The following is a 25,414-nucleotide window of genomic DNA, read 5'->3' as shown; positions in this document are numbered from 1 at the left end:
TTAAGTGTTTATTTATTTATTTTTGAGGGGGTGGGGAAGAGAGGAAGACAGAGGATCCAAAGTAGGCTCTGTGCTGACAGCGGAGAGCCTGATGTGGGGTTCCAACTCACAAACTGTGAGATCATGACCTAAGCCGAAATAGTCAGTCCCTTAATCGACTGAGCCATCCAGGCATCCCAGCATCTGACTCTTCATTTCAGCTCAGGTCATGATCTCCTGGGGGATTCTCTCTCTCTCTCCCTCTCTGCCCCTCCCCCACTCATGCTCTCTGTCTCTCTGTCTCTCTGTCTCTCTCTCTCAAACAAGTAAAACAATCTAAAAAAAAAAAAAAAAGAAATACTAAGATAGACAGTACTGAAAACCTAATTGTCAAGGAAAAGGAAAGCCTTTAAAAAGTGCCAAAGAATGAAGAAAAGGACAAAGATTAAATCAATTATAGAGAAAATACACACATAATAGGCACTTAATAAATATTTAGTGAATGACCAAAAAAATGGGTTGAGGTTTTATTATGGAGAACTTGAAATGCAGGGTAATAAGTCTATCCTACATATTATATAGGAAATGAGGACACACTGAATCTTTTGAGTGTGTGTGGAAAGGGTGGATGTGATAGAAAGGACAGTAAAAATTAATGTGATAAGAATATTGTGGTCTTTTTTTTAAATCTTATTTATTTTGAAAGAGAGAGAGCAAGAAGGGGAGGGGCAGAGAGGGAAGGAGGGAAAGAGAATCCCAAGCAGACTCTGCACTGTCAGTGCAGAGCCTGACTTGGTGCTCGATCCCCCTATCCATGAGATCATGACCCGAACCTAAATCAAGGGTCAGACACTTAACCGACTGAGTCACCCAGGCACCCCAAGAGTATTATGTTAAGAACAGTAATCTGGCAGATGAATCAGAGAAGGCATTCCTGGGAGGCTAGAAGATCAATAAGTAGATGATTGAATTTATTGAATTTGTGGGATTTCAAAGAATAACTGTCTGATTTTTGTTTACCTTGCCTAGTAGTTCCCTATTTGTCCAGACATGGAACAATCTGGGCTAGTTTTCATCTTATCTATAACCTACTAATAAATGATTGCATCTTGTGGACAGGTATTTTCTGATAGAGTTAAAAAGAATAATTATTTGGATTACCAAATCTTACTTAGAAACTTTTTAAAAAGCCCCAACCAATCTCAACCCTGTGTTCCATAGTAGTAATAAGTATAGATAGAGAAAAATACAGCAGTCAGAATGTAAGAAAGAGTTGGAGGAAGGCAATTATATTCAAGGCAAATAAGACATTCAGCTCAAAAACAGAGATACAAAAAGGATTTTTTAAATAATTGCTAATGCTGATTCCCTGGTTTGGGGACACAAATGTAATTCCTCTAGACATAATCATTCCAAGCAATTATAAATAAATTTAGAGATTTTCCTTTACAACAAAGTAAAAGACATATACATATGGTGCATCAATAGTCTCAGTTAGAAATAACAAATGGCTGGATTATTAGATGCATGTGGTATTAAAACCAGATATTTTAGAATATATAGAACCTCTTAGACTAATTTGGAAGTTTATATATGACCCTACAATCAACTTGAGTTAATTCAAGTATCCACTGGGAATTACTCAAGCCTAGATGAGGTTCTGAACAAATAATATGTTTGCACTGGCTTTCAATGACATAAGTCTGAATATGCCTCAATGTGCCTTCTCTTCAGAAATGCAGTCTAAATATACTTTTTCCAATTTAGCATTGCATAGGAGTTGTGCCCACTCTACAATTGCACAAGGTATATATAAGCATGACTTTACTTCTCTGTGTCCTTGTATATGGAGTGGAATGAACTAGGCATCTTGATAAATGAATATATGCCAGTTTTGTAAACCTTAACTTGGTTTTTCACTCAAAAAAACTTTTACGATTCCAAGTGTGTATCAGCCACATAATTGCTTTATCTAGATGCATATCCTTAGGAAGTCCACATTTACTAGGATACTGCTAATTGACAACAGCTCCAATAGGAGCACCATGGTAGTCATGCTGCCCTCCTACCTCATTACTTCCCCACACATGTCATTTGTATTTGCTTTAACATCAGATACACTCACTATTGCATCTAGTGCCCCCTGGAGGACATCTTGAATTTTATAAGGCAATAATAGTATAGATTTATACTTATACTTATTCCCCAGGTATGGGGAAATTACTACAAGGAAAAATTGGTATGTTTCCTCTTTAATGGAGTTTCGGTGGTCTCTCAGAAAACATCTAAAAATTGTAATCATCACTAAATTAGAAAATGTTATATTCTAACTAAGATATCTTTACTTCAAACTATTAAAAATGGATTGGTAAATTTTTATACATTACTTACAGCACAGTGAATATGATCTTTTGAGGTTCTGTTTATACTCCAAAGGAAATCTAATATGGTTTTCTTTTTCCCTATGTTCCTAGGAAGATAATCCTCTTAAAACTAAAGAGATTGTTCTATTATAAGAAACAAATTTAATTTTAAAAGTTTGATGTTTTAAAATAAAAAGAAAATATTGGAATAAAAACAGAGAAGGATTTTTCTCCAGAATGATAAATCTCTATAATATTTTTCAAGCTTTCCCATCAAAGTATCTCTTTTTTTCCTTCCAGTTTTACTAAGATATACGTGACATATAACATTGTATTAATTGTAGGTGTACATGATTTGATATATGTATATATTGCAAAATAATTACCATGACAAATTTTAAGTAAAATATTAAAAAATGTAATACAGCATTGTTTCAAAAGAATAATATTCTACCATTAAGTAAGTTTTAACTCCAACAATACAAGGATGATACTATATCAAGAAATCTGCTAACATATTTTCTACATCACCAATTAAAGGAGAAAAACTGTATGGTCATAACAGTAGATGCCAAGAGGTATTTATATCTAAGATGACTTAAATGTGATAAAGATTCTTTTCTAAAAACCATAGCAAATATCATCTTAAGTAAGATACAAAAATAATTTAAATCAGCATCAGATATCAGAAAGTGATGCATACTATCTAGAAATTCCAAGAAACCATAATAAAATTCTATTGGAAATCATACAAGAATCTAAGGTGATTAAATATAATAAAATCAATAGCCTTTCTTTCTGTAATAGCAATAAACATCGAGAAATGTAAATGATAAAATGATCTGTTTTACATAGAAATAAAATCTATAGGGTGTTTAGAAATCAGCATGGTATTGGCATAGAAATTCAGTTATTAGATATATACCCAAAAAAACTGAAAGCAGGGAGGGATTCAAACAGATATTTGTACACTCATGTTCTTAGAAGTATTATTCACAATAGCCAAAAAGTGGATGTGACCCAAGTGCTCATTGATGGATGAAAGGATAAATAAAATGTATCATCTACATACAATGGGAAATTATTCAGCTGTAAAAAGGAAGGAAATTCTGACACACACTACAACAACATCAATAAACATTGAAGACATTACATCAAGTGAAATCAGCCATTCACAAAAGGACAAATACTGAATAATTTCACTGATATGAAGTACCTACAGTAATCAAATTCATAGCTACAGAAAATAGAATGGATAGAATGGAGAGTTATTATTTAATGGATACAGAGTTTAACTTGGGGAAGATGAAAGATTCTGCAAATGAATGGTGGTGATGGTTGCACAACATTGTGAATGCACTTACTGCTATTGAAGTGTATACCTATAAATGGTTAAAATGGTTTAAAAACCGTCTTTGGTTAAACAGAATAGATCTGAGTATAGATGACAAATGTGGTGTCTCAATTCAGTGGGAAAAGGATGTGATACATAATAAATGGTATTGGCTCAATTGGCCAATCATCTGCAAGAAATAAGTCTGGACCTTGATCTCACATCACATACAAGCTTACGTACAGGTTGATTAAACACTTAAAAGTAAAAAGTATGACATTAAATCATTAGCAGAAAAGTTTAAAAATGACACACATAACATGTTTGACCAAGCTAAAATAAAAAATATGTATGGTATAAGAGATTATAAACAAATTCAACAGACTCAACACATTTAGGAAAAAAATATTTCCATTGCAGAGATTCCTCGAAAACTTAAAAATAGAATTATCCTATGATCCAATAATCACACTACTGGGTATTTACCCCCACCAAAAAAATTAATTTAAGGGGATACATGAACATCTACGTTTATTGCAGCATTATTTACAATAGCCAAATTATGGAAGAAGCCCAAGTATCCATCAATGGATGAATAGATAAAGATGTGGTAGTATATACAATGGAATATTACCAGCCATAAAGAAGGATGATATCTTGCCATTTGCAACAGTGTGGATGGAACTAAAGAGTATAATTCTACACAAAACAAGTCAGTCAAATAAAGATAAATACCATATAATTTCACTCATATGGAATTTAAGAAAAAAACAGCAAAGATAAAAAAGAGAGAGGCAGACAAACCAAGAAACAGATTCTTAATTATTGAGAACAAACTAATGGTTACCAGAGGTGGGTAGGAGGGTGGATGGATGAAATAGGTGATGGGGATTAAGGAGCACACTTATCATGATGAACACTGTGTAATGTATAAAATTGCTGCATCACTATATTGTACATAGGAAACTAATATAACACTGTGTGTTAACAGTACCAGAATTAAAATTAAAAAACTTACAAAAATATTTCTATTGCAAATAACAGATAATGGGCTGACTTCTGTGATATAGTAAGAGCTCTTAAAAATTGCTAGAACAGGGGTGCCTGGGTGGCTCTGTCAGTTGAACATCCAACTCTTGATTTCAGCTCAGGTCATGATCCCAGGGTCGTGGGATTGCACCCTGAGTCAGGCTCTGCATTGAGCATGGAGTCTGCTTGGGATTCTCTTTCTCTCTCCTTTTTTCTTGTTGCTCAGAACCCAAACCTTAGAGATATCCCTGACTCTTCTCCTTTCCTCATAGCTTTAAAATTACTTCCTATCCAGGAGCATGGAATCTTTTTCCATTTCTTTGTGTCATCCTCAATTTCTTTCATAAGCTTCCTATAGTTTTCAGTGTATAGATTTTTCACCTCTTTGGTGAAATACCTCTATGGTATTTTATGGTGCAACTGTAAATGGGATCGATTCCTTGATTTCTCTTTCTGTGGCTTCATTGTTGGTGTATAGGAATGCAACCGATTTCTGTGCATTGATTTTATATCCTGCAACTTTGCTGAATTCATGAATCAATTCTAGCAGTTTTTTGGTGGAATCTTTTGGGTTTTCCATATAGAGTGTCATGTCATCTGCGAAGAGTGAAAGTCTGACCTCCTCCTGGCCGATTTGGATGTTTTTTATTTGTGTTGTCTGATTGCAGAGGCTAAGACTTCCAACACTATGTTGAATAACAGTGGCGAGAGTGGACATCCTTGTCTTGTTCCTGACCTTACAGGGAAAGCTCTCAGTTTTTCCCCATTGAGGATGATATTAGCGTTAGGTCATTCATATATGTCTTTTATGATCTTGAGGTATGTTCTTTCTATCCCTACTTTCTGAGGGTCCTTATCAAGAAAGATGCTGTATTTTGTCAAAAGCTTTCTCTGCATCTATTGAGAGGATCATACGGTTCTTGTCCTTTCTTTTATTGATGTGATGAATCACATTAATTGTTTTGCGGATATTGAACCAGCCCTGCATCCCACGTATAAATCCCACTTGGTCGTGGTGAATAATTTTTTTAATGTATTGTTGGATCCAGTTGGCTAATATCTTGTTGAGGATTTGTGCATCCATGTTCATCAGGGAAATTGGTCTATAGTTCTCCTTTTTAGTGGGGTCTCTGCTGGTTTTGGAATCAAGGTAATGCTGGCTTCATAGAAAGAGTTTGGAAGTTTTCTTTCCATTTCTATTTTTTGGAACAGTTTCAAAAGAATATGTGTTAACTCTTCCTTAAATGTTTGGTAGAATTCCCCTGGAAAGAAATCTGGCCCTGGGTTCTTGTTTTTTGGCATATTTTTGATTACTAATTCAATTTCCTTACTAATTATGGGTCTGTTCAAATTTTCTATTTCTTCCTGTTTCAGTTTTGGTAGTGTATATGTCTCTAGGAGTTTGTCCATTTCTTCCAGATTACCCATTTTATTGGCATATAATTGCTCATAATATTCTCTTATTATTGTTTTTATTTCCATTGTGTTGGTTGTGATCTCTCCTCTTTCATTCTTGATTTTATGTATTAGGGTCCTTTCCCTTTTCTTATTGATCAAACTGGCTAGTGGTTTATCAACTTTGTTAATTCTTTCAAAGAACCAGCTTCTGGTTTCATTGATCTGTTCTACTGTTTTTTTTGGTTTCGATAGCATTAATTTCTGCTCTAATCTTTATTATTTCCTGTCTTCTGATGGTTTGTGGTTTTATTTGTTGTTCTTTTTCTGGATCCTTAAGGCATAAGGTTAGGTTGTGTATCTGAGATCTTTCTTCTTTCTTTAGGAAGGCCTGGATTGCTATATACTTTCCTCTTATGACTGCCTTTGCTGCATCCCAGAGGTTTTGGGTTGTGGTGTTATCATTTTCATTGACTTCCATATACTTTTTAATTTCCTCTTTAACTGCTTGGTTAGCCCATTCATTCTTTAGTAGGATGTTCTTCAGTCTCTAAGTATTTATTACCTTTCCAAATTTTTTCTTGTGGTTGATTTCGAGTTTCATAGCATCGTGGTTTGAAAATATGCACGGTATGATCTCGATCTTTTTGTACTTACTTAGGGCTGATTTGTGTCCCAGTATATGGTCTACTCTGGAGAACGTTCCATGTGCACTGGAGAAGAATGTATATTCTTCTGCTTTGGGATGAGATGTTCTGAATATATCTGTTAAGTCCGTCTGGTCCAGTGTGTCATTCAAAGCCATTGTTTCCTTGTTGATTTTTTGATTAGATGATCTGTCCATTGCTGTGAGTGGGGTATTAAAGTTTCCTACTATTAAGGTATTATTATCGATGAGTTTCTTTATGTTTGTGATTAATTGATTTATATATTTGGGTGCTTCCACATTTGGTGCATAAATGTTTACAATGTTGATACTACCCAAAGCAATCTACATATTCAATGCAATACCTATCAAAATAACACCAGCATTCTTCACAGAGCTAGAACAAATAATCCTAAAATTTGTATGGAACCACAAAAGACCCCGAATAGCCAAAGCAATCTTGAAAAAGAAAACCAAAGCAGGAGGCATCACAATCCCAGACTTCAAGCTATACTACAAAGCTGTAATCATCAAGACAGTAGGGTACTGGCACAAGAACAGGCACTCAGATCAATGGAACAGAATAGAGAACCCAGAAATGGACCCACAAACGTATGGCCAAATAATCTTTGACAAAGCAGAAAATAATATCCAATGGAATAAAGACAGTCTCTTCAGCAACTGGTACTGGGAAAACTGGACAGCAACATGCAGAAAAATGAACCTGGACCACTTTCTTACACCATACACAAAAATGAACTCAAAATGGATGAAAGACCTCAATGTAAGACAGGAAACCAACAAAATGCTCGAGGAGAAAGCAGGCAAAAACCTCTTTGATCTTGGCCACACCAACTTCTTACTCAACATGTCTCTGGAGGCAAGGGCAACAAAAGCAAAAATAAACTACTGGGACCTCGTCAAAATAAAACGCTTCTGTACAGCAAAGGAAACAATCAGCAAAACTAAAAGGCAAACGACAGAATGGGAGAAGATATTTGCAAATGACATATCAGATAAAGGGTTAGTATCCAAAATCTATAAAGAACTTATCAAACTCAACACCCAAAAAACAAATAATCCAGTGAAGAAATGCGCAAAAGACATGAATAGACACTTCTCCAAAGAAGACATCTGGATGGCCAACCGACACATGAAAAAATGCTCAACATCACTCATCATCAGGGAAATACAAATTAAAACCACAATGAGATACCACCTTACACCTGTCAGAATGTCTAACATTAACAACTCAAGCAATAACAGATGTTGGCAAGGATGTGAACAAAGAGGATTTCTTTTGCGTTGTTGGTGGGAATGCAAGCTGGTGCAGCCACTCTGGAAAACAGTATGGAGGTTCCTCAAAAAACTAAAAATAGAACTACCCTACAACCCAGCAATTGCACTATTGGGCATTTAGCCATGGGATACAGATGTGCTGTTTTGAAGGGACACATGCACCCCCCCATGTTTCTAGCAGCACTATCAACAATAGCCAAAGTATGGAAAGAGCCCAAATGTCCATCGGCAGATGAATGGATAAGGAAGATGTGGTATATATATACAATGGAGTATTACTTGGCAATCAAAAAGAATGAAATCTTGCCATTTGCAACTAAGTGGATGGAACTAGAGGGTATTATGACTAGTCAGTCAGAAAAAGACAAAAATCATATGACTTCACTCATATGAGGACTTTAAGAGACAAAACATATGAACATAAGGGAGGGGAGGGAAGTGAAGGGACAAAACAGAAGAGACTCATAAATATGGAGAACAAACTGAGGGTTACTGGAGGGGTTGTGGGAGGGGGGATGGGCTAAATGGGTAAGGGGCACTAAGGAATCACTCCTGAAATCATTGTTGCACTATATGCTAATTTGGATGCAAATTTAAAAAATTAAAAATTAAATTTAAAAAATGGTGTCAAGGAATACCAACTTTGTAACTGCAATTCTTGAATATTCTCTAGTCCTCTGACACAATCTTGTCACAGACTAATCACTCATTCATCTTGTGAATAAGTGATAAGAACATAAAATATTATATATTTAGGGCTATATTTTTCTCACTAGACATAGTGGAATGTTTAAATGGCCATCTTTAGGTACCTTTAGGGCTCATTTGCACCTCCACTGGATGATAACGGAAACTCATACATATTGAGCACCAGTATAGTACATCAGATACTATCAAGAAAGAAGGCTAAAGGACAAAAATTCAGATAAGAAACAGTATCTGCCTCCCTTCTTCCCAATCCCAACTAAATTGACCAAGGAAAATATAAAAATGAGGAAAAGTTGAGTTAGTGTTTACAGCTAAGGAAAGAATGCCAAATGCTCCAAAATTGAAAATATTTAAAGGGAGTTCTAAACTAAAGGAGGACACTACAAGGTGCCTGCCATTCACTTCCACAGGAAAACAGTATTGCCTTTTGAGAATAAAAAAATGCAGACTCTAAACCCCATGGTCTTCTCTCCTAATTTAGGGACAGAAATGGGAAAACCATGAGACTAATAGGGAACATGCCACTGGGAAATCTTTTGTCTGCCCTACAATGGCAAAATATAAAGGTTGTGACAGGACTCTGTAGGTAACAGCATCTGGGTTACGTAGAAGTCCTGTGGCAGAGATGCAGGAGGCTGAGGAGAAGGTGGTGAGATTACTCCCAGAGTGGTAGACCTGATACCTTAAGCAATTGATCCTAGAGCGCTGTCCCTTGAGTTCACTGAAATATCCAATAAAATCTTGGTACTTCTCCCTCCCAGAAAGGTAGACACACTCAAAAGTTTATACTAGAATGTCCTCTTGCTTCTCCTCCCCTTACTGCTTCCCCTTCTCCATGTGTATCTGCTGCTTCTGCTACTGTTTCTTAGCTGATTCCTTCCTTTGCAAGGGGTCCTGGTAAGGCAGAAGTGCCCTAAGCTCATGGTAAAATGATTATAATCACATGACATAATCATATAATCATATGATATCAATGGAAATTAGATGATATCTAGGGCAGAGGTGTGAAAAACAGGTGTTTGTTGTTTTCAAAATAAAAGGATGAAAAAACATAAAATAAGAAACAATATGATATAAAAGAAAATATTTCTTGACACAAAATAAGGAGAATATTAGTACCTAAGGGGAAGGAAGGCATACTTTTGAAATAGATCTGCTGGAAATAGTATTAAGTGCTAAGGTAAGTGATAAAAAAGAGATCATAAAAGGCCTTATGAGGCATTGTAAAAATTTTGACTTTTATTCTGTATAAATTAAAACTAGGGGAGGATTTTGATCAGAACACTTATATTATGTGGCTTACATTTTCATATACTCACATTGGCTAAGTTGAATGTGATTCTAAGAGAATAGATTCTTCAACAAGGATGGAAACAGAGAGATTGGTTATGTCATTACAATAATCCATGCCCCCTTCCCACCGCCAACTGATGACATCTTGGATCAGGTAAAATCAGTGATTAACTGTGAGAAGTGACAAGATTCTTGAAATTATAAACTGAGAGTTAAAATTGAATGACAGAATAGGGGTGCCTGGGTGGTTCAGTCTGTTAAGCATCTAACTTTGGCTCAGGTCATGATCTTGCGGTTCACGAGTTCAAGTCCTGCATCAGCCTCTGTGCTGACCTGCTTCAGATTCTGTGTTTCCTTCTCTCTCTACCCCTCCCTTGCTTGTGCTCTCTCTCTCTAAAATAAATAAACATTAAAAAAAAAGATTTGGTGACAGAATAGATGAGGGTAATGAAAGAAAGTCAATTAAAATTTATTATAATTACTAAAAATAACTTGGAGGACAATTTTATGTATATATATCACTTGTCCCATATTTCTATTTTTAGGAATTTAGTCTATGGAAATATTCATATAAATCCCCAAAGATATATTTTTTATAACAGGAAAAAGTTGGAAGTAATCTAATTGTCAAAAGAAAACTGTTTACATAGATTATGGCAGAATGATGTAAGTAAATAAATGCAAATAGCAACAAAAAAAGAATTAGCTCTATAAGTACAGACATGGAAGGATATTTATGAAGTTTAAATTAGAAAAGGTGGAAGAAAAATGTAATTATTTACATAAATAGATAGTGGTCTTCCTAGAATATCCAAAATGAACTTTTAAAATTTTAAACTAAAAAGAGGTTAGTAAGGAATTCAGATGCCAGACCAACCTGCAGAAGTCGATAGTGTTCCTATCAAAAAATGTAATGAGAAAAATAGTTTTCTGCTTTTAATTGCAATACACACTATAACTCACCTAGGAATAAAACCAACAAGAAACACTAAATACCTTTTAGGGGAAAAAAAACTAGACAATTTAATGAACAACATAAAGATCCAGTATTCCAGGACATTCATAGCACTGGAGCACTGATGGCATAGTTTGCATATTTCTGAATCCTCACATAAAAACAGAAAAAGCAACTAAATTAAAAAAAAAATCAAAATTCTATAGGCATTTACGAGAAGGCTGGGTGACAAAGTATTCCCAGAAAACCCAAAAATCAAACAGGCAAGGACAGACCTTAAGACATTTAAGAACTTAGCATCTGTGAAAGTAAAGACAGAGGGAAAAATAAACCATCTGATGGCCCTGATAACCAAAGTCAATAGCAGGTATTCAATGGAAAGCAGTGAGTTACCTTGAGAAGAGCAGATGTGTAGTCCAGTAGCGGGTAAGTACAAAGCGTCCATGATAAGGGTTGGAGCTGACTAGCCCCTATGAATTCATAAAACTGAGCCACTAGGACCGCTTTCTACAATGGTTTCCCACACTGAAGAGAAACTACAGAGAGTGAAATAAATTTTCAACAAGATAAGAAAAAAAGAGATGAAGAAAAGAGAAGGTCTAGATAAAAGCAGAGGACAAAGTTTCTGGCTACAGCATAGTGATGTGTTCAGCCAACACTCTCCCAAAAAGTAACTATAAATTGGGCAAATGCACAAAAATAACCATCTCATCACTCTGGAAATTACAGACAGAAACAGTCTAAGAAGCATTTTAATGCTTGCTGTATGGCTGAATGTCAGGTAAAAACAGTAGGAATGTGTGGTGTCCGGGCCTGAGGCTGTACCTACCACATCTGTCTTGGTCTGTGTAGAGGTTTTGTCAGGTGGGGCAAGCTGGGAGGATTGGCAGCTTCTCTGCTACCTTCAAAAGGGGATCACTTGATTTGGAATGGCATTGCCGATAGAAGGGACTTCCCAATGGCTGCCCAGTGGGGGACAGCCAATAGCTTGACTCTACTTCCCCAAGGTTTCAGCCTTGGCTGGGCAAGTATATTACTGACTGAGGCTGTATATGTATGCAGTGGGTAAGGAGTCGTCCCAAGTTAATCACACACTCCTGAGAATTTACTCATGTGGCATACAGGAAACTCAAAAGGGCTCCATTGAAAGTAAAACCTGAGCCAGGTATGAAAATGTCCTGAATGTGTTCCCCTGCCTACATATAGATCTATCTGTAGATCCTAGAGCTTTATTGGCTCAAGGTATTTGAACACAATATTTGTCAATCAATGATAGACTACTAAACTATGCAGATGAAAGGCAGAACCTAGAAAGCCAAGTTTGCAAATAAAAACAAAATTTTTAAAAATGAATAGAGACATCAGTGGTAACACTCCACAAGGGAGATTTCACAGAATAAGCCCAGGCAAGTAACTAAACAAATGAACAAACAGAAACCAAGCACGACTTTATGGGATTAAGAGGTGGGAGGAAGGGGGAGATTAAGCATTCAGAATGCTACAGTACATTACCTAATATGTTCAGTTTCCAACAAAAAAAACTATGGGATATGCAAAGAAACAGGAAAGTGAGGTCCTCCTTAGAAAAAAAGCAGTCAATAGAAATTATCTCTGAGTGTCTTCAGATGCTCCAGATGTTGTGATTTAGCAAAGATTTGTAAAGCAGCTACTACAAATATGTTCAAAGAACTAAAGAAAACCATGTATAAAGAATTAAAGTATGACAACAAAGAATCAACAGATAGAGATTTTCAATAAGGATGCAGAAATTATTAAAAGATGAAAGAAATAAATAGCAAATCTGGAGTTGAAGATTAATAATTCACTATAGGGTTTCACCAGCATATTTGAGATGGCAGAAAAAACAATCAGAGAAGTGATGATAGAGCAATTGTAAATTATACAGTCTGGTGAACAAAAAGAATAAGGATTGAAGAAAAATGAATAGACCCTCAAAGACCTGTGGGACAACATCAACTGTACCACCACACATGTAATGGGAGTCTCTTCCAAAAATAAGAGCACAAAAGAGCAGAATAATATTAGAAGAAATAATGGCTAAAAAAATCCTGAATTTGAAGAAAAAAATTCTATAGATCCAGGAAGCTCAACAAACTCCAAGTAAGATAAATACAAAAAGATCCTTAAGTAGACATTACCATAGTTTAAAAGTTGAAGGATTTAAGAGAAATCTTGACATCAACAAGAAAACAACTCATACACAAAGTAGCACCAATACAATTAATAGTTGACTTTTCATTAAAAACCAATGTAGATCAGAAGGCAAGAGAATGACACATTCCAAGTGCTGAAATGAAAAAATAGTCAACCAGTAATTCTATACCTGATGGAACTATCCATCATATATTAAGGTAAATCTCCAGAAGAAAAAGAGTACCTTTCTCATAACAGTTCCAAGAAAAAATCATGGAATTGAAACTTCTCAGTTTGAATTGTCCTCACTAGGGTCACATATGCATGACTAGACCTCCAGTCACACGAAATGGATATAGGAAAGGATATCTAAGGAGTAATAGAGTACTATTAACATAAAAGGAAATAAATCCTGGGCAGGCAAAAATAATGACCAACTTTTAGTCAAGTCACATGTGGTATGAAGAAGAGATGACACAGTAAATTTAGAGTATAGTTTGCTTGGTTGTCCAGTGTCCCTTCTCTCTCTTTTGATAATAGCAAAGTTTTTACTTATGGAAATTATTTACTTCATATGGTTAGTGGGACTGACAATCACAGGATTCTTACCACAAAGGTGGTCATGTTACCCAAGTTAGCCCATCTTCTTTGGGAAACATAATCATTAGGTTTGAGGTACAAAGACCAAAGGTGGTTGTAACTGAATTATCCAGCAGTCTGACCATTGAAATCCTGAGGATATTAAAAGAGATGGCCCAAGATATCTCATTTCTAGTGAGTGTAAAAGTGAATTCCTGTACTTCTAGAAGTCTAGCTACTGAACTCTTACTTTGATTCTGTGAGCAAATAAGTATATAACTATAAATGTCCTTCTATTGTTTATGTTAAGGACAATTCCTGCTGTAGGCAACCTCAAACACTTACAACTGGTCTAGTTTTGTAGGCTCTCTTAAGAGTCCACATTACCTCAGATGTCTAAGAACAAAGACTTTTGTCAAAATCAATGCCTGACCCTAAAATAGTAATACACCAAAAATATTTCAGTCATGGAAGGAAGACTGTGAGAGGCCACAGTCCCCAAATGGACAGTACACTGACTTCAAATCTGTACTTGTGTACCCTATCCTTCTTCAGATACCTAGTCCCTAGAGTGTCAAAAAAGAAAATTAAGCAGTCAGATGCAGGGAAAAACCAAACCAAATCAAATCAGATCAAATCAAATCATTCCCAGATAAACAAATACTGAGAGAAATCACTGCTAGTACACTTGCCCTGCAAAAAAAGTACTAAAGAAAGTCCCCCAGGCTCTAAGAAAGTGACTGAAATCCATAGGAAGACGTGAAGAGCACTATAATGGTAAATTTGTGTGCTAATATAAAAAACTATAAAAATATATCTTTTCACACAAAGTTATATTTTCTAACCACAAAGAGATTCAATTTAAAATTAACAGAAACAAATCTTTGAAATCCTGAAATATTTGAAAGTTAAATGCATTTCAAAATAACCCAGATGTCAAAATAGCTATCACAAGGTAAATCAGAAAACACAAGGTACCAAAATCTATTGGAAGAAACTAAAGCAGTGCTTACAGCTGACCAAGAAAATAGAAAGACACAAGTTGTCATAATTAGGAATAAAAGAGAGCATATCAATTCTGACTCTGTAGAAATTAAAGCTTTAAATAAATAAATATTATAAACAACTTTATACCAATGAGTTAGACAAATTTATGGAAGTGAAACATTCCTAAAAAGATATACAGAAAGAAAGATATAAAGAAAATAATTTAAAAAACAGAAGTCAGTCAGAGAAAGACAAATACCATGTGATTTCACTCATATGTGGAATTTAAGAAACAAAACAGATGAACATAGGGGAAGGGAAAAAAAGAGGGAGGCAAACTGTAAGAGACTCAATGATAGAGAACAAACGGAGGGTTGACAGAGGGAGGTGGATGGGGGATGGGCTAAATAGGTGATGGATATTAAGGCATGCACTTGTTGTGATGAGCACTGGATGTTATATGTAAGTGATGAATCTCTAAATTCTACTCCTGAAACTAATATTACTATATGTTAACTAACTAGAATTTAAATAAAAATTAAAAAAAAGAAAAAGTAAAATTGTCCTTTTCAAAACTCTTTTTTTAAAAGTTTATTTATTTTGAGAGAGAGAGAGAGAGAGAGAGAGAGAGAGAGAGAGAGAGAGAGAGAGAGATGGACAGGAGCAGAGAGGGAGAGAATACCAAGCAACTCTACATTGTCAGTGCAGAGCCCAATGCAGGGCCCGAACTAACAAAAAACAAGATCATGACTTACTTGAGCTGAAGTTGGATGCTTAACTGACTGACCCATTCAGGCTCCCCTTAAAATTCTTTTGCTATTCTATGTTCTTTATATTTCTATAGAAATTTTAGGATCAGCTTGTCCATTTCTACAAAATAAAGTTTGCTAGGATTTTGATAGGGATTGCATTGAATGTATAGATTAATTTAGGCAGAAGTCCATCTTGATAATATTGAGTCTTCCAATCCATAAATATGAAATATTTTTCTACTGATATAGATCTTTAATTTCTTTTAGCAATGTTTTGGTTTTTTGTATACAAGTCTTGTGCTTCTTTTGTCAAATTTATTTGAGCCATCTTGCTCAATTTGTTTAGAAGTTATAGTAAATTTTTTTGAGGATTCCTTGAAATTTTCTACATCCAGAATCAAGGATACTTTTCCAGATAGGGTTAAACCTCTCTTAAAATAATCCCCATGTATTTCATGACTGTGTTATTAGGGTAATACAAATTCAGAATTGTTATATCTTCCTGCAGAATTAAAATTTGTATGTAGTGACTCTTCTTATCCCTAATGATGTTTCATGTGTCAGAGTTTGTCTAATAGATATATAACTACTTCAATACTATTTTGATAACAGTAAATCTTGGATTATGAGTAACTTGTTCTGTGTTCTGCAAGGCGAGCAAACATTTCTAATAAATTTTAATAAACGAGCAATGTCTTGCCATATGAGTAGTATGTGATGCCAAACACCATATGATCACAACTGAGCCAATGGTTCTTGAAATTTGCCTTGATATACAAGTGCTTTAGATTACAAGCATGTTTCCAGAATGAATTATGCTCACAAACCAAAGTTTTACTGTATTTGCCTAATATATATATATTTTTCTATTCTTTTACTTTTAATCTTTCTATATTCTTGTGATTTTAATTGGTGAGTTCAGCTTGTTACATATATTGAGACTACTTATATTTCTGGACTTGTTTCTATAATCTTACTTTATGCTATTTGTTCTGCTTTTCTTCTTTGCTTCTACTTCTTTTTTGGAAGGGGGGTAAACATTAAGATTTTTACACGGGAAGTTATGCACTCTATTTCTGTTCTTTTAGTGGCTACCCTTGACATTGTATGTATCATGCATATTTAACAAAGCCTAATCTAAGATGCTGTCTTAGCCCTCTGGTAATTAGGGAAAAGGCTAAGCTACTCAAAGATACAATGTCTTAACAAAAAGTTGACTTTTCCTTCATGTAATAGTCCTGAAGCAAGCAGTCCAGGTTAATATGGTGGCTCTGCTCATTAGATAATTCAGAGCCCTAGTCTGCCTCTATGTCATTGCATTGTCACGTCAATCCTCACCTGCATTGTCAAAGCTGGATTGCTACCACATCTACATGCCATAGGAAGAAGAGAGAAAATCCAGCGTAGGCAATTTTCTTTTAAGCCAATGAGGCCAGACGTTGCACACAGCGCTTCTGTCCAATAGCAAGAAGTTAGTCATATGGTAGTATCTTACTGTAAATCAGAATGGGGATTGTAGTCTCCTGTTGGTAAGACCATGTGCTAGCAAGAAGGGGGCAATAGATCTTTCATAGACAAGGAGGAGTCTGACCATCTAAATAGTTATGCATACTTACTTCCCACACGTTGAAAAGACTTAATCTCTTCATGAATATAATCCAAGATCCTCTCTAGTCCAAAATCCAAGCTATCTAGGTGCTGCAAAATTCTCTCTGTTCAGTTCATATGAAGCTCTTCATAGTCCTGTGAACAACATATTAATAGACAAGTTATATGAACCTGAACCCTAATATACAATGATGGTACACCTTTTGGATAAGGAAGAATGGAAAATACAAAGTCATCACTCGTCCAATATACAGGAGGAAATAACCCTGGGCAAGAATTATAAAGAAACTCTTGACCTAGTAGTAAAGAAATTTCCTTGGTTACATGCTAGTTTTGAGCACTAAGAAAAACTCCCTTACCATCTATGAATTCTGCCTTTGCCTTCTAGATGTTCTTCATTGTTCCTAATCTTCAGTGGCTATACCTGATTTTAGAGAGAATGTAGGTAGGGTAGAGAGGAAATTGTGGTGGGGGATGGTGCACTGTTTTAACAGCCCACTTCATTACTAGAGTAGGTTTGGGACCTTGAGAGTTGCTTTAAATATTGAACAACCACAGCTTTTCACAAGATCTTTCTGATAGACTTGTTGGTGGTATAATTCTCAAAACTACTCAGTAGAATTCCATTCTATTTATTTCCTGTTTGTTTATATGCCAGTAATCACATTAAAGGTTTTGTTGTTGTTGGTTTGTTTAGTTTGTGTTTTTTGTTTTGTTTGTTTTTTGTTTGGTTTTTTTTTGGACAAAGTTTCTAAGCCAAACTTTTCCTGACATCTTGGCTCCTTCTCACCTTCTTTCTCATTTTAATTACAGCTACTTTGAGGTTATCTGAAAAATAGGTTTACGTTAGAAAGCAACATACTTAATCCAATCTTTGTCAATGATCGGCTTTCTTTGAGGAAGCTTTAGGGAAATGTTTAGAGTTGTAATTTTATCTCATGTTATTTCTTTTAATTCACTACTAAAAGCAATAAGGAATATGTGTTGGCTGCTCTTGCTGCTTTTAGCAAGGTATTATAAGAAAAAGATGAGCTAAGGCAAGAATATGCCAATTTGCAAGCAGAGAAGGAAAGGGATAGAGAATCCAGAAATTTGAGCCTCACAAGCTGGAAAGAGCCAACTGCTTCTGTACCCCAAACAACATAAGATCCATTGCCTTACTACTAAGCCCTAAATTTTGCTAAGCCAAGTGCCCCATACTTTAGGTTTCTGTGATTGTTCCACTTGGTTCAGGGACTGATTTAGTTAAGGTTAAGTTTAAGTTAATCTAAGAAAGAGCTCTAGAAATAGAGAGTAGAAAGAGCTCTGAAAATACAGAGTTAAATAATGTAAATTTCTATCTCAAGTAATGGTCCTAAGATATGGTCAGGTTAGCAGTATGGGTCTGCTTTTTTAGTCATTCAGGGACTTAGATGATTCCATTTTATTGTTCCACTATTCCCTACAGTCTGCATTTGTACGGTCAAAGTTAGGACTCTATATTGTCTATGTCTCAAACATCAAAAAGGGGAAAGAGAAGTCTAGGACAGGTGATTTTTTTAAGCAAATAAAGTGAAAAGTGCACACATGACTCCAATTTCATATTATGTTGGTCAGAACTTGACATATGGCCGCCTCATTGCATAGGATGTAGGGAACTGATTGAATGGGCATTTTCCCAGAAAGAAGGGGAAATAAGATGTAGGATCTGATCTTTTTTTAGGAGAGACACACCTACAAATTTCTGTCCCTGAATATAAATACCTTAGAATACTTTAACTATGGCCAATCCCTTTTAATTTATATGATATTGCTCAGAAATTTGCCTTTTTTGGAGACCCCCCAAATAGATAATATTGTTATTTTTATGTGGATGTTTGTTTCAACTTACTTACATGTTTACCAACTTATATACACCCATTTTTGTCATTGTATTAATTTTTTGTTACTGCATAACAAATTACCAGAAGCTTAGCAGCTTAAAACAACACCCACTTGTTCGCATACAGTTCTGTATGACAGAAGTCTGGCAAGGCAAGGTTGGGTCCCTGCTAAGAGTATCACAAGGCTGATATCAACCTGTCAGCTAGATTAAGTTCTCATCAGGAGGCCTTGGGGGAGAAAATCCTCTTCCAAGCTTATTCTTTTTGTTAGCAGAATTTGGTTCTTTGGGGTTTATGACTGAGGTCCCCCTTTTCTTGCTCATCATCACCCACTGGTCCATCTCAGCTCCTTTCCACATGGCCCCCATAGGCAGTTCACAGCATGGATGCATGCTTTCATGGCCATCCAGGGAGTGTCACTCTGACTTCCTCTTCTGCAACCAGCTGAAGATAAATAAATATTAGCATATGCATATGCTAGCTTCTCAACTTTCCTTTGAATTAGTCATATCATCTTACTGAGTCAAATAAAATCTTTGATACTTGTTTATTTTTAATTTGTATGAGTTGTGTTTTTTAACATGTTTGAAAGTTATACTTTAATAGTGGTATCCAATAAAAACAGCACCTAGCCAGAGATTGCCCTATTGTAAAAATTGCTAGTCATTCAAGCCCCATAGAAGAATAAGAGTCTGTAACCAGATTTTTAGTGCCTCACTATTAAATATGAATAGTGAATTTTAGCCTCCAACGTGAAAATGTAGCAAAAAGAAGAAATCAAATTAGGAGGAAATTAAGAGAATGCTGGAGCAGAAGAAAACTTTAAAGAAATGATAATTAAATCTTCAAAAAACTTTCAGTTCTGGGCAAGGTAGAGTAAGCATATTCAACCACATTCCTCTTGCTAATTACAAAAAAACAAAAAACAAAAACAAAACCATGGACAAAATGCAACTCTGAAAGGTGGAAAAAAGAAGACAGACTGACTATGGACCATGGAACTGAAACCTATGTGACTATGTGAGTATGCTATTTTTTTCTTGTTTGTTTGTCTTGTATATATGCAATGGGCACAGATAAAAAAAAAAAAAAAAGCCCCAAAGAGAGCCCTACCCAAAGAACTAGGAAGAGGGTGGCTCTGAAGAAAAGAATTCTTTTTACTATACCCTCCCAACTCCAAGTAAACATAATGAAAGGAGCAGTGGTCTTTCCTTCCATACCAGACACTTGGGATAGAGCCCTGTTGACAATTCCTAACTTGCACTAAGTAGAAAAGCAAACAGAAGCATCTCATCCTCTCCCAAACTAAAGAGTGACCAAAGGATTAGAAAGAGGAGAAAAAAGACACTCAACCTTACTAATCATCAGGGAAATGGCAATATATAAGAATCACAATGAGATCACTTCACACCTATGAAGATGGCCATAATTAAAAAAAAAATACCAGTTATTGGTGAAAATGTTGAGAAGTTGAAATCCTTTTATACTGCTGTTGGGAATGTAAAATGATGCAACTGCTATGAGAACAGTATGATGATTCCTCAAAAAACAAAAACAAAAACAAAACAAAACTACCATATGATCCAGCAATCCAACTTCTGAGTTATTTAACCAAACGAATTTAAACCAGAAACTCTAAAAGATCTCTATACTCTCATGTTCATTGCAGCATTGTTCATAATAGCCAAGAGGTGGAAAAAATCTAAATGTCTATCACAAATAAAGAAAATTTGGTACACGCACACAATGGAGTATTATTCAGCCATAAAAAGACTAAAATTCTGTAATGTGCTACAAAGCACGGATGAAACTTGAGGACATTATACTAAGTGAAGTAAGCCAGTCACAGAAAGACAAATACTGCATGATTTTATTTATATTAGGTTTCTAAGGTAGTCAAATTAATCAAAGCACAAAATAGGAGTGTGTTTGCCAGGGGCTGGGTGGGGGAGGAATAAGTGGGAAGTTACTGTTCAAAGTATATAAATTGTCAGTTACGCAAGATGAAAAAGTTTTAGAGATCCGTTGTACAACATTGTTGTAACAGTAAATAATACTATACTTTATATTTAAAAGTTTGTTAGGAGGGTAAATCTCATGTTATATGATTTTCAACACAATTTTTTTTAAAAAGTGGTATGACATTTTTAAAGTGCCAAAAGAAAAAAACAAAGAAACCTGTAACCCAGAATTGTATAGCAAGTGAAAAGTGCAAAAACAAATCAATGGGAAAAGGTAATACTGGAAGAATCTGAAAATTGCTTATGAGACCACTTCTATGTGGTGGGGGGGGGGAGGAAGAGAGACAGAGAGAGATTGAGAAGTTTAGAGGGACAGAGGGACTGAGGGATGGAGAGATTGAGATTGAGAAACTCAATTTAAACCACCTCATTAAAACCACTTTACTAAACTTCACACCTTAAACAAAAAGTAACTCAGTATGGGGGGGCCTGGGTGGCTCAGTCGGTTGAACATCTGACTTTGGCTCAGGTCATGAACTTGTGGCTTGTGAGTTTGAGCTCCGTGTCAGGCTCTGTGCTGACAGCTCAGAGCCTGGAGCCTGCTTCAGATTCTGTGTCTCCCTCTCTATCTGCCTCTCCCCTGCTTGCACTCTGTCTGTCTCTCTCTCTCAAACATAAACATTAAAAAAAATTTTTTTTAAAAGTAACTCAGTATGGATCATGGATCTAAATGTAAAATGTGTAACAGTAAGGTTTTTAAAAGAAAATCTTCATAACTTAAGTAAAGAGTTCTTAGACATGATACCAAAAACAATTCACAAGAGAAAAAAAATCAATTAATCAGATTACTCAAAATTCAAAACTTTGTTTTGTGTAATACATTCTTCAAAAAATGATAATACAAGCCAGAGATAGGAGGAAAATATTTGCAAATCACATATAAGCCACAGGAGAGAAAAAAATACAACAATTTAAGAATCCTTTTGGGTGGTCAATCATCTAAAACAAGTTTCAGAAAAAGAGGAGAAATTGGAAGAAACTAACAAAGAAATAATACAAGAAAATTTCCAAAACTAAACAACATAAATCTCAAGGCTGAAATTACCCAATGAATGAATACCCAGTAAAATGAAAGAAGAAATCTAGAACAAGGCACATTTCCATAAAATTTTAGAAAACTGGGAATAAAGAGAAAGTCTTAAAAGTTTCCTTAGAGAAACAATAAGTAATACGCAAAAGATCAAGAATACAAATGGCATCGGACTTTTCATCAAAAACATTAGTTCCCATTACCACTAGGATAAATTAAGAACAAAAATCATGGCATGGCCCAAAGCTGTGCATGGTCCTAGACCTGCCCAGCTCCCATCTCCTACTATGTTCCTTTTTATTTTTCTTTAATTCACTTACACCAGTTACACTGGCTTATTTTCGTCTCTTTCCACCTGCAAAACATTTATACCTGTTGTTTCCTTTATATAAAAGACTCTTCTCATTTCAACTAGCTTATTTCACTCTTTCTTCACATTTCAGTAGTTATAATGTTTTTAGGTAAGTCATTGATTCAAATTCTCCTCTTAATGCTTATAAAATTTTATATGCCACACCCCACAGTACTTATCTCAACCATTTTATTTTTTAGTATAATTTTATTAACCTTCAGATGTTATTTTATTTAAAATATCAGCAGTAGTTGATATTTTATCACTCTGTCCTCTGAGACATTGCCCTTGTAAGACTTTCAAGTGCCCACATGCTCCTTTTTTTGTTTGTTTATGTTACTGAATACTACTCTGTCTCTTTTGAGATTTTTCCAGACCTTCACAACTTTGAAATGTCAGAATGCCCCAAGGTCCAGTCCAATGCCTCGTTTACTTTTTATTTGCACTCATTCCAATGACTTCATCCTGTCTCATGGATTTAAATCCATTTATAAACAAATGACGACCAAAATTATGTTAACAGCTTGGATTTCTCTTCTGAATCCAGAGTTGAGTGTCCAAATGTTTGTCTACTTGGACGCCTAGTAAGCATATCAAATCTTTTTAGACAAACATCATTTTTAAAAACATGTTTCAAAAACATCAAATTTCAATATTTGAAATTATATGAGTCTGAGATGACTTTACTCTATAAAAGCCCTCTGGATGTCTTCACCTGAGAGTAGATATTTGCATGAAAATCAATGGTTATCAAACTGAGTTAGTCCAGAGGAAAATATTCAATTATTTCTCAACACTATAAGCTGAAAAAACGGCAGGGCAGAGAATCATATTGTATCCTACATTAGGGCAAGGACAGTGGACTATCTTATTATATATTCATTCCATTATATATTCAGCATCTAGCACAATGACTGAAATATAGAAGGCACTTCATAAAGATTTCCTAATTAAATAAATTTGACCTAGCCATTTAGGCTATTGTTGAAGATTACAAACTAAAGTGGAATGAAAGGCAATTCATGAGAGAAGAAAACTAAAAGGCCAATAAATATACAAAAAGATGATCAACCTCATGGGTTATCAAGAAAATGCAAATTAGAGCAACAGAAAGATATAATTTCATGCTTGCTATAATTACAAAATTTTTAATATCTGGCAATAGTGTTAGTGAGGATGTACAGAATATTCATTTTATATGCTAATGAATATAAACTGGTACAAATACTTTGGAGAACAATTTGACAATAGCTTATGAAAATATGCATACCCTATGACCAGTACTTACACTCTTAAGTACATAACTCAAAGGAACTCTTTGCATAAGGGCATAACTCTTGCCTAAAGGCATATGTGGGAAAATATTCATAGCACTATTATTTAAAATAGCAACACTTTGAGTAACCAAAATGGCCATTAACAGAAGAATGAGTAAATTGAGGCAGCATATTAATGCAATGGAATATTACTCAGCAGTGAACATGAATGAAATACTTATGTGTTTCAATACAAATATACATAACACAACATAAAGACAACACTGAGCAAAAAGGCAAGTTGCAAAAGAACACATGGTGATAACATTTATGTTAAGTTTCAAAACATGCAAAGCTATATTGCTAAAGAGATTGTTAAAAGCTATATTGCTAAAGAGATAAATATTTAATAAAAGTATTCCAAAAATATCAAAATGATATCAAATACAATATAGTAGTAATATTTGGAGGAGTCATGGAAAAGAAGACAATATAATCCAGGAAAATTACATACAATTTTAACTCTGTTAGTAATGTTTTATGTCTCAAGCTGGGTGGAAGATATATAGGCATTCATTATATTATTCTTTAGTTTTCTTTAATCCTTTTTTTGTAAATTTTTCTTTAAAGAAAGTGAGAGAGAGCATGAGTTGGGGTGGAGAGGCAGAGGGAGAGAGACAGAGAATCTTAAGCAGACTCCATGCTGAGTGATGTGGGGCTTGATCTCATAACCACGAGATCATGAGCTGAGCCAAAATCAAGAGTCAGACACTTAACCATCTGAGCCACCCAGGCACCCCTTAAAAGTTTTATATTAGTATCTTTTATTCTCTTCCTGAACTATACAGGAACATCTGCCCTTCTTTTGATTTATATTCTGTTGTTCTCCAATATTTTAAATAAATCTTTTTTATCATTAAACATTATTATTAAGACAATATTTCTTTGTTCTTACATCTCAAACATTTTATCTGGGATCACTTCAGCTCTGAATAAAGTACATCCATGGGAATTTCTTCTGTCAAATTCTGCTTATTATAATCTCTATTCTATTGTGATAATTATCTTATTTCATTCTTGTTTTTGAAGAATCTTTAAATCAGGTATAGAATTTAGAATGGTGGTTATTCTTTTAGCTCATTAGAGATACCATTTCAAGGTCTGTTTCTGTTAACAGTAGCTCCTTTAAAAGTATTTTTGTTTTTCTTTTTGGTTTTTCTGCAGTTACAGTCTCATCTGTATGTCTAGGTATATTATCAGTTCAGGGAAATACCAGGTGTGCAAGAAGAAAACTAAACACAAAGTAGTTCAATATTATAGGTAACAATCTAAGCTGCCTATTCCAGGTTGGTAAGTGGGCTCTCCCCTACACTGTTATTCAGGAACCCAGGTTCCTTCCATCTAGTTTCCCTGCCACCCCTATGGTCAAAACCAGGTTATAGGCATATTCCTATAAGAAGAAGAAAGAAATGGAGGTAGCCTGTTTCTTTCTTTTTTATTTTTAATATTTATTTATTTTTGAGTGAGAGAGTGAAAGACGGGGAGGAACAGAGAGGGAGACAGAGGATCTGAAGCAGGCTCCATGCTTACAGCAGACAGCCCGATTCAGGGCTCAAACTTACGAATCCTATCATGACCTGAGCTGAATTTAGAGGCTTAATCAACTGAGCCACCCATGTGCCACTATTTTTTTTTAATTTTTAAAATTTTATTATTTTTTTAATTTTAGAGAGAAAATGTGAGCTGGGGAGAGGGGCAGAGGTGGGGCGGGGGGGGGGGTGGATCTTAAGCAGTCTCCATGCTAAGGATGGAG

This window comes from Acinonyx jubatus, chromosome C1, assembly GCF_027475565.1.
Source record: "Acinonyx jubatus isolate Ajub_Pintada_27869175 chromosome C1, VMU_Ajub_asm_v1.0, whole genome shotgun sequence".
Taxonomy (NCBI): Eukaryota; Metazoa; Chordata; class Mammalia; order Carnivora; family Felidae; genus Acinonyx; species Acinonyx jubatus.
Note: the sequence above shows the minus strand (reverse complement) of the source record.